Source organism: Petaurus breviceps, unplaced genomic scaffold (genome assembly GCF_028583685.1).
Source record: "Petaurus breviceps papuanus isolate PSGF00001 unplaced genomic scaffold, PetGlider_PUasm1.0 98, whole genome shotgun sequence".
Classification (NCBI taxonomy): domain Eukaryota; kingdom Metazoa; phylum Chordata; class Mammalia; order Diprotodontia; family Petauridae; genus Petaurus; species Petaurus breviceps.
The window spans coordinates 20072514-20088812 of record NW_027187460.1 but is presented as its reverse complement, the minus strand read 5'-3'; positions in this window follow the sequence as shown (position 1 = coordinate 20088812).

Sequence of the window (16299 nt, the reverse complement as noted above, 5' to 3'; positions counted from 1 at the left end):
AATTCAGGAATAAGGTCACACAAATTGGGTAAGGGATTTTAAACTACGCTATTTAAGTTGAAGGAACTGAGGAAATGGACTGGGAAGAGAAGGTATGTTGTGAGGCATGAGAGTTGTCTTAACTATTTGAAGAATTGTTGTGTAGAAGAGAAATTAGTCTTGTGCTATTCCCAGGAGAGAGATTTGAAACCACTTAGATGGATGTTACAGTAAAACAGATTATGTCTTGATACAAAAACTATTAGATCTAGCCCAAAGTGGAACGGGCTGCCTGGGGAGATACTGTGTTCCTCCTCTCTCATCAGGAGATGATAGGATCATAGATTCAGGGATAAAAGAGGAATTGGGTGCCATCCAGTCCAACTCCCTTATTTTCTAGATGAAATTCAGGTTGAGAGAGGCTAAGTAATTCACCCCAAATTACACAGTTAGTAAGGATCTCACTCTGGATTTGAAATTGGGATCAAGCCCAAGGATCTATCTACTGTCCCTCCTAGGTACCACCTCAAAATCTTTAAGGAGAGGCTATATATGTAGGTTACAGTCATACACAGAAACAGAGGAGTTAAGAATTTGAGAGTTAAAAGGGACCTCAGAGGCCAGCTAATCCAACTCATAAATCAAAGGAATCCTTATTATAAAAATCAATAAATTTATCCATGTTTATTAAGTACCTAGTATATATGGCAGGCACTGTGCTAAAGGCAAAAGTGAGTGGCTGCCCTCAAGGAACTTACTGGCAATGAATTACCAAGCTACTGTTTGAAGAATATGGTATGATTCATACTTCAGGTAGAGGTGGGAAAATATGAAGTCCCTTCCAAATCTGAGCTGCCATTGTGCTGTGTTGCAATAGGGGTTTACTATGTGGAATTATTGCTTGAATGTGAATGTTGCTTGAATCATAGCAGTTCTAAATTTCAGTAGAGAGAGGTAGGTGGTACAGTGGATAAAGTTCTGGGCCTAGTGTTAGGAAGACTTGAGCTCAAAATTCAGTTTCAGACTGATCTTACAGGGTTGTTGTGAAGATACCATGAGATAATATTTGTAAAGCACTTAGAGAATCTGGCATGCAGTAGGTGCTTAATAAATGCTTCCTTCCTTCTAATAATGAGTTATGTCCTTTCTCAATCAAGTGCCATCCTGTTTCTCAAAGCCTATAAATTTGAAATTTTAAGTTATTAAGCACTTACTATGTGTCACTGGAGAAAGAAATGGCAAATCACTCTAATATATTTGCCAAGAAACCCCAATGTGTACTATGCATGATGCATGGTCTACTATGCATGGTCTACTATGGTCTACAAGGTCACAAAGAATTAGACATAACTGAATGACTGAACAACATGTAGTGAGACATATTCTCACTTCTGGGAATACAGATAAAAAATGCCAAGAAACTTGCATTCTACAAGATGGTGACAGAACACATTAGTGAAGTGGTGGCCAGGGAGGGGCACTATTGACTAGAAAGCAACAGAAATAGTGAGTCATGGAGTCTGAAGAGTGGGGTAAGTGTATAAGAAGATGACCAGGAAGTAGAGAGTAAAGTAGCATGGCTAGAATACCCTGAAAAGATTGCTATGTGAAGTAGGTACCCATCACCACAGAAGTGCCCCACAGTAGAATTTCAAGGGATGCAACGATACAAACCTCCAGGGCTATTGTATGGTCGCATAGAAATGTGGCTGGTAAGAAGATGGCTGGGGAATGAAGAGAAAGAGAAGCTCTTTGAATTGCGTGTGCAATGTATTTGGCATGTGGTGGGGGGGGCACAAAGAAAATATGTGTGTGGATCACTTAAAGAGGACAGACACATCAGTTCATGGACTGGTCCATTTTCAGAGCAGACTGTCAACTTAGATATGATCTTTAGCTCATTTCCAGTATTTGTCATCATTGCTGTTGTCATTTATCCTCGTGTCTGACTCCTTGCGACCACATTTGCATTTTCTTGTAAAAAGTACTGGAGTACTTACATTTCCTTTTCCAGTTCATTTTACAGAGGAGGAAACTGAGGCAAACCAAGTTAAATTTCTCAGGGTCACCCAGATAATAAGTACCTGACACCAGATTTGAACTCAGAAAAATGAGTCTTCCTGATTCCAGTCTGGGCACTCTACCCACTGAACCATCTTTCTGCCCTCCTCCTCAATACCTACTTTTACATAATGCAAAAGCTGAGGCCCTATGACAAAAAGTTACTTCACCAAGTTAGTGGCAAAACTAGATATAGAACCTGTTCTCTGACTCCTAATCCAGTGCTATTTCTATATTACAATTTTGACTGAAAACTATTAAAAACAAACATGAAACTTCTACTTCACTCTTAGTAGTTAAAAATGGCAACAACAAAACAACACTTTTTCTTCTTCAGCAAGTGTTTTGCCCAATGGCTAAGTTTTACCTACTCTTGGTTTTTTCGGCATCTGTGACTTTGGGTATTGAATTTCACAGTTGAAGTCCAGAAACCCTGGAGCAAAAATATTTCATAATGGTGTTGAATCTCCCAAGCCTAAAAAGCCAAATGAAAATTCCTTTCTGCTAGAGCTACCAGATCTTCACTAACTTTGAGAAAGCTTAGACAGTACCCAGATGTTTAGGGAATTTATATTGGTCATTTTGCAGTCATACAGCTCTGATGAGAGTATTAACATTCTGAATGTGTGCATCATCCCAATACTAATTCTGGAAAACCAGGAGGCAATCATCATTTATGTTGGTGCTTTGAGAGCTTTGAAACATTTTTCATCACAGAAATATGAAAAAGGCAATTTTCCCTTTATTTGCTTCGTGCCTTATTGTTTCTTTCTCTCTTCTTTATGGTATCACTGAAGAAGGAAAAGAAATGCATATTCTGTTTCATTGGGGTGGTAAAATCATTTAACATTTAACAGTCATTTCTTGAATCACTACCTCTGGCTTTGAGTAAGCTGTGTTAGGAAGCACCATGGCTAGAGAAGGAAGAGCAAATTTAAGGAGAATTGTTAGTAATTTATGTATTTTATAGAAGAGCAGTATGGTGGAGTGGTAAGAACATTAATCCAGAACCCAATCCAATTCATCACACATTTATTAAGTAATTGTGATATGTGAGACACCATGTTAGGTGCTGGGGATTCAAACACACACACACACAAACACACACACATCACTGTTCAAAAGGAGTTTACATCCTGTTGATGGGGGTAGGTTGGAAGTCATTAACCTAAATCTGGTCCTAGCACTGACATTTCATATGTGTTTGATATTTGAAAAGTCATACCAGCTCTCTGAACCTATACTTCCTTGTCTGTAGAATGGTAATTATAATTATATAAGCAATCCATGAAATGTTCCCTATATGTATACCTCACTCTCACTGCATTCTAGGTTTGAACTCACTCTTCCCATAGATTCCGTATTTAACTATGGTAGACTGTACCCCTGAATTTAGGGTGAACATTTTGTACGAACTATATCTTTTGTACTGCCTTTGGAAATGCATTTGCTAAAAGTTAGTTTCCCAGAGATTTTAAAGCATTTAATCAATTTAAATTTATATCTTCTGTTTTTATAAAACCAAAACTTTACCCAATATCTTCCTTTTCTACCTCCAGAAAAGTTTAACATATGACAAATAATATCCTTTAAAGAAAAAAAAGAAAATATATCAGCAAAACTGATCAATTCCATTGAAAAAGTCTGACAATTTGTAATACATCACGCCTGTGAACTCCTTATCTCTGCAAGGTGTGTGATACAAGTGTCTTTTTCTATTACTTCACTGGGGCCATGCTTGATCTTTGTAATTTTGCAATATTCACTTTTGATTGCTTTGTTGTTTTCTTTCCATTTATAGTAATATAGTCATGTATATGTTTTCTTGTTTCAGCTTACTTCACTCTTCATTACATCATATGAATCTTTCCACACTTTTCTGAATTCATTATACTCCTCATTTCTCATAGTGCAATAATATCCTATTATATTTATATCCCATAATTTATTTACTCATTTCCCAATTTATGTCTCCTTTGCCTCAAAAAGTAATGCTACAAAATTTCTAGTGTGTATGAGCCCATTTTTTTTCTTAACAATTGACTCACTTAATTTTTTTCTTCATGAATATAGATGCTAAGGCATCTGTAGCACATAAAATTAATATTGATATTGGTTTTTTGTCTATGGTTCATTTCAGCATTGTATATATATATATATATATATGCATATATATTTACTTTTTGGTGGGGGGAAGGCAGGGCAATTAGGATTAAGTGACTTGGCCAAGGTCACACAGCTAGTGTTGTGTCTGAGGCCAGATTCGAACTCAGCTCCACCTGACTCTAGAGCTGGTGCTCTATTTACTGCACCACCTAGATGTCCCATAAGATCATTTCTTGATTGTCTCTTTTTATATTTAAATTTTTTTACTAATGGCATGATTACAACTTTTTTTTTGCATTCTCCTGATACATAGTAAATAATTTTCTAGTCTCTAAATTTTATTTTATATATGTCTTTACTTTTAAAGTGCATTTTTTGTAAACAAGAGACTTTTTTCTTACTATTTAACCTATTCACATTTTTTTTTTGCCCTCAAGAAGTTTACACTTTAATGTGGGAAGACAACACATAAATGGAGGAAGGGGAGGGAAATGAAAGTACCTAGCACAGGGAGTGGTTTTTTTTTTGTCTTTAAAAAAATTATTTTTTTAGTTTACATCATTCATTTCCATGAGATTTTGAGTTAAAAATCTTCTCCCTGTTTTTCCCCTATCCACCACCCCAAAACAGAAATCCCACTGAATATCCCCTCCCCCAATCTGCTTTCTCTCATTTACCCTCCGACTTTCCAGGAAGGAACTCTATGCCCCATTGCCTGCATATCTTATTTCCCAGTTACATGTAAAAATAATAATTATATATATATATATATATATATATATATATATATATATTTAAACATTTGATTTTAAAACCTTGAATTCCAGATTCTTTCCCTTCCTCCCTGGTTTCCCACCCCCACTGGGAAGACAGCAACTCAATACAGGCTGTATAGGCACAGCTATGCAAAACATTTTCATAGTGTATATATTGTGAAAGACTCAATACATTTCCCTCCATCCTATCTCACCCCCCACTTGTTCTATTCTCTACTTTGAGCCTCTGCCTTTTCAAAAGTGGGTGCCTCCAACTTCCGTTGCCCCCAAACTGCCCTCTCTTCCATCATCTCCCCTCTCATTTCTTTCCCCCCTACTCTCATGTAGGGTGAGACATCCTATTTAATGTGTATGTTATTCCCTCCCTAAGCTAAATTCAATGAGAATAAGGTTTACTCATTCCCTTTTGCCTCCTGTTCTTTCCCTCCATTGAAACAGTTTTCCCTTGCCTCTTCTATGTGATATAATTTACCCCATTCTGTCTCCCCCATCTCCTCTCATTATATTCCTCTCTCCCCTCTTAATTTCACCTTTTAAGTATCATCTCTTTTTATTCAATTGATTCTGTGGCCTCTGTCTATGTATACCTGTACACATATACACACACACTCACATATGTATTCATAACATAAGCCCATATACCCTCCTATATAGACATATGTGTATGTATATACATTTCTATTCCCTTCAATTATTCTCATGCTGAGAAAAGTTTCATAAGTTACAATTTTCATTTTTCCATGTAGGAATGTAAATAGTTCAACTTTGATAAGTTCCTTAGGATTTCTTTTCCCTGTTTACCTTCTCATGCTTCTCTTGCTTCTTGTATCTGAATGTCAAATTTTCTATTCAACTCTGGTTTTTTCATCAAGGATGCTTGAAAGTCCTCTATTGCACTAAATGACCATATTTTTTCCCTGAAACATGATGCTCAGTTTTTCTGGGTAGGTGATTCTCGGTTTTAATCCCAGCTCCTTTGACCTCCAGAATATCATATTCCAAGCCCTTTGATCCTTCAGTGTAGAAGCTGAAAGATCCAGTGTTATCCTGATTGTGTTTCCACAATATCCATCTGGCTGCTTATAATATTTTTTCCTTGATTTGAAAACTCCAGAACCTGGATATAATGTTCTTAGGAGTTTTCTTTTTGGTGTTTTTTCAGGAGGTGATTCATGCATTATTTCAAACTCTATTTTGCCCTCAGGTTCTAAAACATCAGGGCAGTTTTCCTTGAGAATTTTTTGAAGTATGATTTCCAGGTTCTTTTTTTGATCATGGTTTTCAGGTAGTCCAAGAATTTTTAAATTATCTCTCCTGAATCTCTTTTCCAGGTCAGTGGTTTTTACCATGAGATATTTCCCATTGCTTTCTATTTTTTTCATTTGTTTGGATCTGTTCAATCATATCTTGATTTCTCAGAAAGTCCTGAAGGAATGATTCTCTTCAGTGAGCTTTTGAGATTCTTTTTTGCATCTGGCAAATGCAGCTTTTTAAGGCATTCTTCTCCTCATTGCCTTTTGATCCTCTTTAGCCGTTTGAGTTAGTCTATTTTTAAGGTGTTATTTTCTTCAATCAGGTTGTTGACTCTCATTTCATAATTTCCTTGCATTATTCTCATTTCCCTTCCCAATTTTTCCTCCATTTCTCTTATTGGGTTTTCAAAATCCTTTTTAAGCTACTCTTTGGCCTGTAACAGCTCACATTTTTCTTGGAAGCTTTTGGTGCAGGAGTTCTGATTTTGTTGTCTTCCTTCTGTTCCATGTTTTGATCCTTTTTGTTCCCAAAATAGGAGTCTAATGTCAGATTGTTCTGCTTGCATTGCTTTCTTTGCTTGCTCGTGTTGCCACTCAATTACTTGACTTTTGAGCTTTCTGCTACAGTAGAACACTGCTACCAGAGAGGGGAGCTTTGTCCCAAATTATTGGGGTTTTTGCAGATGCTGGAATATTAGTTGGGTGTCCTTTCTGAAGCTTCCACATGCTCTGGCAAACTGGTCATGCCCTCCAGGACTTCCGCCCTAGACAGCAATCCAGATCCAAGCAGGTTAAAGGAAGAGCAATTACCCCTCAGACTGGTTTATTGGTCCCCCCACAATCTGCAGACCAGGAGCTCTGAAGCAGGTATATGGTGGTGGCTGCACTGCCGCGGCACCTTAGCCACTTCTCCCTTCAGGGGGTAAAGGCTGGAAAGCACTCCCAAATTCCCAGTTCCCAAAGTCCACACTGAACTGACCTCTCACATTGTCCTTAGCATCTATGGGTTGTAAGTCTGGAAACCACTACAGGTGCTGGTGATCTGAAGTCCCTCCAGCTGGTGGCTGGTTGTGGCCACTCTGAGGCTAAAACCTCTGGCTCACATAGGGCTGGGCTCTGCTCCCAGAGCTCTGTGGTGGCCCCTTCTTGCAGGCCTGCTGGGCTGTTGTCAGCAGGAGGTTAGCTTCTCTCTGTCATTTTCTGGGTTTGTAGCTCCACAGTTTGTTTAGAGTCATTTTTAATATGAATGGGAGGAGGTGAAACCAGGAGCCATGTCCTTTTTCTACTCTGCCATTTTGACTCTGCCCCACCTATTCACATTTAAAGTTAGAAATTAGGCTTAAATTTACTTTCATTTATTTCTAATTTTTTTTAAATTAGGATTTTCTTTCATTATTCTTCCTCAGTTAATAATACTTTGTTTCTTCAGTTATTTTTACTTAACCTACTTTAAGTCAACCCTTTTCCCCCTAGTCTCTTTCTCTCACTCTAACTCCTCCCATTTGTCACTTCTTTCATTATTTCTAGAGTTATGCTTCTTAAATTATCAATTCCCTTTTCTTTCTTCCTTTTATACTTCTTCTCCTTTTTTCTCTTTCAGTTAACTAATCAAGTAAAATTCCCTTCAATATTTTTGTTAGTTTTTTTTTTGGTAACTTTATGTGCCTTTTCTTAAAAATGATTTCTTTCTTTATTCTCTTCATTATTTATTCCCCCTTTCTGTGTATTCTAGACTTTCATTCTTTGATTCATGACCATTATCCATGTATTCTTTCTTTAGTTTCTATTCCATATGGAATTCAAATTTCTTTTTCTTCCCCCAAAATTTTTAGGCTCAAATGTCAGAACACAAATGGAGAATAGAAAAAGAAACAAAAACATATCATAAACTTAAATATTAGAAATTAAATACGAAATTAGAATGAAATAAAAGTATGGCATGCATAGCAAAACAGAAGAGAGGATTCAAAATATGTAAAAATAAATTTTCATCTCAAGAAAGCCTATGTGATAAATAATGCTTGTTGTGTTGAGAAATGTCCATCTTTTCTTTGCTTCCTTGTGCGTTTTCTTTTATTCTCTGCTGTGCACTTTTTTACTTTGTACTTTTTCCCCCTCTCCCAGAAGGCCATAATAAAGTTTAGATATGTTTCTCTATACCTATAAATATATCCATACCCCCCCCCCGAAGGCTACAATAAAGTTTATATGTTTCTCCATAGCTATAGATATATACCTACACATACACATACACACACACACACACACACACACACACACACACACACACACACACATATATATATATATATATATATACACATAAATACACACACATACATACACAAAAACCTCCCCTCTAAAATTCCCTCCCTTGTCCTTGTTTTTATATGTGTATATCTCTTGTTTCCTATTCCTCCTGCCTCCTCTACTTTACTTCTACCCACTATCTTGCCATCCTATAACTTGCCTCCCTCTCTCCAGGGATCCCTCCCCTATTTTCCCATTATTATAAATCTAAACACCCTTCTATATATAACCCTATTTACCTATTCTCACATCCTCCCCTCTAAAAATCCCTCCCTTGTCCTCTCCCCACTCCCTATGCCCCTACCATTTTATTTCTTCTGAATTTAGCAGACTTCTATACCCTTTTAAATCTATATGTATTGTTTCCTCTTACACCCTTTCCTGATGAAAGTAGGTTACCAGAACTACCAGGCCTCCTCTTCTATCTAAATCCTATGTATCATTTCTTCCTCTTGCACCTCATTTGTATAAAATAATTATTCTCTTTAGATGTTCTTTTTTTTTTTAAGCAATTGGGGTTAAGTAACTTGCCCAAGGTGACATGGCCAGTTTTTTTTGTGTGGGTGTTAAGTATCTGAGGCCAGAACCGATCCCAGGTCCTCCCAACTCCGGGGCTGGCACTCTTACTCACTGCTCCATCTAGCTGCCCCCCTTTAGTTGTTCTAAATGTTTGTACTTTTAAAATTCATATCATGCCTAGGTTTTCCCCAGTCTTTCCTATAAGCTACCCAATTATTAATAATTATCTTAGACATAAATTTTACATTTTACATATAAAAAATAAACAATCTGTCTTTAGGGATCTCTTATAATCAGTTTTTGTTATGTACCTTATATTTATATTGGTTCTTGCATGTTGAATCGTCTATTAAGTTCAGGATATTTTTTTTAACAAAGTCTGAAAAATCTGAGAGTTTATCAAATGTCTATTTTTTTAAATTCAAGATAATATTTAACTTTGCTGGGTATGATATTTTTGATCTGAGCCTTAGTTCTTTTGCTCCTCAGTATGTTGTGTTCCGAGACCTTCAGTCCTTTACTGGTTCTGCTTCTAGGTCTTGTGTAATTATAATTGTATTAATCTAGATGGTTTTAATAGTTTTTTCCTTGAGTTGGGGATTTTAGAATTTGACTATGATATTCTTATGAATTTTCCTCATAGGATCTCTTTTAAGTGGCGATTGATGGATTTTTTTCTATTTCTACTTCTCCCCTCCCCCTAGTTCTAATACTTCAGGACAATTTTCTTTAATGCTTTCTTGTATTATTGTATGAAGATTCTTTTTATTGATAATAACTTTCAGTTAGTCCAATTATTTTTATATTTTCTCTTCTTGATCTTTTCTCCAAATCTGTTGTTTTTCTTATAAGATATTTCACCTTTGATCCTTTTTTTTCATTATTTATATTTGGTTCAATCATTTCTTGATCTCTTATAAGTTCACTGGCTTCACTTTGCCCAATTCTAATTTGCAAGATGTCATTTTCTCCCTTAAGATTCTGGATCTCCTTTTCTAGTTGGAATTTGAATTTCCAAGGTAGACATTTTCAGTTCTCTCTTCTAAACAGCTTCTATTTCATTCCCTTGTACATATTATTCCCAATTCATTTATTTCATGCTTTGCCTCTCTGTAAGGACAAGGGAACAAGTAATTGGGCCCCACATATATAGTGAAGACTCCATGGGTAAAGAGTGGGGTGCTGTCATAGAGTGCGGCTCAAAGGGAAGAAAAATAGACATTCCTAGTCTCTTTTCTTCCCACCCTCCTCCAAAGAAGATTTTCAATACCACCAGGAGAAGAAGAAAGAAGTTAGGAACAGAAGCTACTACTCTGAATTCTTCAGAGAGAGGGGGTATTGGGCCAGAAGTATATATAACTTAAATATTATCCCTCTAGTCTAGTGAATATGATTGGGTTACATCTAACTTCTGATTGCTTTGTCATTTGGAAATGGGAATGGATTACCCCTAGTTCTGTAGCTAAAACTTGACCCCATTCTCACTAAATGTTTCGCAATGAACATACACAAAGAATAGCAAAGAAATCCATTTATCTGAAGCACAGTAAAATAGAAATAAGAGGAAGTATACATAGGAGAATATATGCCAGACAATATAGAATATAAGCTCTCTTCCATTGGGAGCAAGATAATTCAGCTCAAACAAGAGAGTATACTAGATCTCACCCAAAGGAAAACTCTTCCAAATCTCTAGGTTCACAACCTTGGTATAGGGACAATATAGAGATTCCTTGCTTCTCTTAGCTCTTCTCTGTATTTTCCTTCAGCAACCTGAAATGACATTGGTCTCTTACATCTTTTCTCTTGAAGCTAGAAGTCAGGATCATTCAAATGATAAGTCTGCAAAGGGAGACTGGCTGAGAACTGAATCTCTCACCTCTTGTCAGCTCTGCCCTACCCCTCATGCAAAGCAGGGCATTCATCTCCATCAATAAAAAGAGAATGTCATGTCGATGAGATAGGGCTTACACATCATTACTACATTAGACAGAAAGAAGAGAATAAATAACCCATGACAGAAATTTTTCCTCTCTCTTTGATTGCACAATTCATCAATATCCCCTGTACTCCCCCATTTTTTTAAATTTGCTATGAAATTCCTTTCTGGCTTCATGTCCTCCCACCCTTCTGGATGTCATTTACCCACAGGAGTTCGATCCTCTTCTTCTGAGGTAAAATGCTGTCCATGGTAGCAGAGAACTTTCTCTGAGGTAGTGCTCACAAAGCACTTTATTTTGTTTCTTTAGTGAGTTGGTCAACATGGATTAAAATTTTTCTTTTAGATTATTTTTTTCTGTTATGCAAGCCATATTCTACTTTCATGATTCCTATTCCATCTTGAACCACTTGGGAATATTTTCCTGTAGTTCCATGGGGATTCCATCGGGTCTTCTATCTCATCAGGTGTTATAACATCAATGTGATATTCACAGCACCTACGGCAGCTATGAATATGCTGGTGTATTGTGAATAACAAAATATAACAGACTCTCCACATGGAAGACAGCCAAAACATTTATTCAAACATCAGAAACTCAAATCCCAACACCAGAAAGCCAAACTCATCATAACAACCAAGAAGTTGGTAGACTTAATCAGTGCAGTGAGCACCAACATTCCTGAGCCTTCCCTCCATTAGGCCTTCAAAGCAAAACAGACCCCCTTAAGCAAAAATGCCCCTCTCTCACTCACACTAGCTGTTCTGCCTCCACGCTGCTTGCTCCCAGCTCTGTTCTGGACCTCCCCTGATACTTCCTGCTCCACCCTTCCTGTTCCAGTTTAGCAAGTTTAGTTTAGCAAGCTCCTCCCCCCATGGGCTTCATGTGATTACATTTGGCCTATTAAGCAGCAGGGAAGATTTTCAAATACCTATTACCATTACAGATGTTGATTCATTTTCTTTTGAGACAGCTCAGTGAAAAAGTAGGTAGAGCACTTAGCCTGGAGTCAGGCTAATTATTAATTGTGCAACTCTAAGCAAGTCACTTCCCCTCTGTCTCTGTTTCGTCAACTGTAAAATAGGGATAATAATAGAACCTATCTTCCAAAGTTGTGAGGATCAAATAAGATCATATTTATAAACTGTCTGGCATATACCATGTTTCCCCGATAATAAGACACTGTCTTATTAATTTTTTTGGAAAGAAAAACACCAGAAGGCTTATTTTCAGGGAAGGGCTTATGTCGTCCTGCCTCAGCTCTCCTCTGCGGCACTGCTCTCAATGGTGCCAGCAAGCAAATCACTGGGGAAGATCAGGATGACGCGCTCACTGCTGCAGCTCTGATTGGATGCAGCTCGGAGCGCGGTGTGCGTTTCACCCGGGGGGGGCGGTGCATACAGAGGGTACCGTAATGTAGCGTTTAGCACAGGGGATCACCTTCACTACAGTAGCAATCTCAATAGGGCTTATTTTCGGGGGAGGGCTTATTTTAGAGGAATCTTACACAGTAAGGGGAGGGCTTATTTTCGGGAGAGGTCTTATTATCGGGGAAACACGGTAGTATGTCTTTGTTTTCTCCCTTTGTCATATAAAAGTTATTCTGGATATTATTACATATTTAGATGATGTGTAGGTAATACTTTATTCTGTTATTAATATATGCCATGTTGATTTATCTGCTTGTGTTCAAGGTTTTTGACTGAGTTCTCTTCCCATTGAGGTATTTGCTAATTTTCCTCTTTTCCCTTATATTTCCCTATTGCTTACTTTCTTGCTTCTACTTTGATGGTACATCTCCTGGGATTTGGACCATAATAAGATCTCTACCTAATCCCATGCTAGGGAATTCACTTTTCTACAGCTTTGGTCTCTGTGCCAAGTGCCTCCTGGAGGGACAGAATTAGACTTGGCTGGTTTCTATCCCATTTCCCTTTCTATCTTGTGGAGTCCCATAAACATACTGATGTCCTGCCCCAGTCTTCTGTGCCTTACTTCTCCAGTTGAGTACTCTGTACCTCAGCAGACATTCTGCCACCCAGATGGAGTAAGCTTCCTACTTTCTACCAAATAGGCTGCACAGCGATGGCACATTTAAGTTATATTTCTTGTTGCTTCAGAATACAGCAGGCATGTGTGGGGCAGGGAGTGGACCCCAAACCACATGCTCGTATAAGAATCTGAGATTAGGATTGGTCAAGGGGCAATCAGTCAGGCAATACGTATTTATTCAGCAACTGCTATCTGCCGAGCCCTGTGCTAAGTGATGGGGATATAACAAAAGGCAAAAGTTATTCCCTGACCTTGAGAAGCTCACGATCTAATCAAGGAGACAAGAAGCAAACAAATGTGTCTGAAGAAATTACCAACGGGATAAATATAAGTTCATAGGCTTAAGATGGATTGGGAGATGCTTTCTATAGATGGTGGTATTTAAGTTGAGACTTGAAGGAAGCCGGGAATGTTAGAAGGCAGAGGTGAGGAGGGAGAATATTCCAGTCATAGGGAATAGCCAGAGAAAATGCCTGAAGCTGAAAGTGTCTTGTTCATGCAACTGCAGGTAGCCCAGTGTTACTAGGTCAAAGTGTTTATGGGGAGTCGTAAAGTGTAAGAAGACTGGAAAGACTGGGAGGTAGATTGTGAAGGACTTTGAATGTCAAGAGAGAATTTCATATTTAATCTTGAAAGTGACATTTAATGAAGTTAAGCATATGTGTGTGTGTGGGGGGGGTGCAACATGGTCAGATCTACAATTTAGAAAAAGCACAGGTAACTGAATATAGGATGCACAAAAGTAGAGAGAGAATTTTGATGGGCAAATCTACCAGTATACTATAGAATAGTCCAAGTGTGATATAATAAGGGCCTGTATCAGAACAGTGACAGTATCGGAGGAAAAAATGGGGCATATCTGAGATGTATTGCAAAGATGAAATCAACAAGCCTTGGCAAAAGATTAGCTATGAAAGATTAGAGATAGTGAAATCTCAAGGATGGCACTTAGGTTTTAGGACTGAGGAACTGAGAGGATGATGGAACCCTTGACAGTAATAGAGAAGCTTGGAAGGAGTGAGGGTATATGGAAAAGAGAATATATTTTCTTTTGTCCATGTTGAGTTTAAGATGTCTACTGGATATCCAATTCCAGATGTCTAAAAATTATAGAAATTTGCATTTTCTTTAAAAAAATAGAGATCTAGGTCTATATGTAGAACAATATTCAAAGCATCACTATTTTTGGTACAGAAACCTGGAAACCAAGTAGATACCATCAATGAAGATGGTTCTACAAATTGTGGTAGAGGAATATAGTGGCATATTCTTATCCCCAAAGAAATGACAAGCATGAAGAATTCAGAGAAATATGGCAAGCCTTCTATGATCAGAAACAAAATGAAAAAAGCAGAACTCAGAAAATAATACATAATTATCTAAAAAATCAAAGGAATACTAAAATGAAAACAATCCTTTAAAATTTTCATGACCAATTTTCAGTCTTTCTTAATCCTGAAGAAAAGATGAAAAAATTCAATTTCCTCTTTCTGAGTTGAAACCTCAGTTCTATCACTTATGAAATGGGGATAATAATAGTACCTACCTCACTGGATTATTGTGAAGACCAAATAAAATAATATGTAAAATATTTTCAAACAGTAAAGTGCCATATAAATGTTAGTTATTATTATTAGGCTCACACTCTGATACTTCTTCATCTCAATCAACTCCTTCTCTCAATTACCTTAATCTGACTCCTGCACTGAGCTACGAGCAGTGAGAGAAAACAACTTCTCAAGAGTAAATCAGGCCAAAAAGAAAGGGGGAAGACTATTGCATAGACTGTTGGACATGGCTGCTCTGTTAGTTGGTTTTGCTTATTTGCTTTTTCTTTGTTACCAGATAAGTTTCATTGAAGAAAGGAACATATCTTAAAGTCACTGCGATAAACAAAAAACCCACACCTTCAAGAATACTTGAAAAATAAATAATAAATTCATATATACCTTTATAAATTTTGGTTCTATTTCTACTCCCTATTAATTATAGAAGGTGCAGACACTGAGGTTGAATCAATAAACTGAAATTGTAAATCCATCTTTAATCAATTTGAAAGGAGTAGAGTACTTTGACTACTTGCTATATGCAGATAATATCACACAGGAACCATTTTATGATTGACTGAATCAAACCCATTTCTAGGCCTGTATATAAAAATAACAATGAGTCTATCAATGAGCTTAGAAAAGCAGTTCAGTTAAGTGCAAGTCAGGAGGGTGGCCCTACAGGATATGCTACACATATGTATACATTGAAAATCAAACAAATTGATATGTGACACCCAGAAATAATACAGTACTACAAATTGAGCCAGTTCAGATCATAGTTCAGAAGATCCACCATCTCATTTATTCTGAATACTGAATGCTGATTCGGGGATTGTCCATGACAACTCTTCTCATAATTTTCAGCTATATCACAATCTCTTTCTAAGCCTGTAATATATCAGTCAGTACAATTGAATCTTCTCAGTCTGAAGTCCATGATGCTCTTATCCTAAGCTATACTAGAATCAAAGTTGGGAGGGGCAGTATTCTTTCACTCACTCATTCATGCATTTACTCAACAAGTATTTATTAAATATCTGCTAGGCACTAGGCACTTTGGGGGTGGAAACATAGCCGATTATTTTCCCCTCAAGGGGCTTATGTTTACAATCTACTCAGGGGAAAATGCAAATACAGAGTATACTGCATATAAATTGTCAGGGAAATGTAAAATATATACAAAGCAAACAAGAAATGATCAATGTAGGGGAGAGGTTAATAGCATTTTTCAATCAGTGACATTTTTAAAGTCATTTAACAACATTTAAATATTAATTTTATATTTAAATATTGTATCTGTTACATATTAAGTTCAGAGAAACATATTTCAAAGCAAGGTAAGGAAATCATCTTAACAATTAGCTCTACTCTAAACTGGAATTAACTATCTTGGAAGATGATGTGGTCACTGTCACTGCAGGTGCTCAAGCAGAGCCTGACTGGCCACTAATTAAAGATGTTTTGCAGGAGGTTTCTGTAGAGCTATGGACTTGACTAGATGGCTAATTGTGTTTTTTTCCTGCTCAGTAATACAAGGTGCAAGGCATTATTCTAGGAAATGGATGCTTTCAGCCTTCAAGACTCATAGCATAATAGGAGTGATTATCAACATTCCTTACTTCTTCCCCACACAAACTCATAACCAGGAAATTCATCAGCATGGAGACTGTGTTAACTTTGATACTCATATTTCATTAGTAGCCCTAGTTACTTCTGCCTTTGTGATTATAGGACTGGAGGGCAGAGCAAAAAA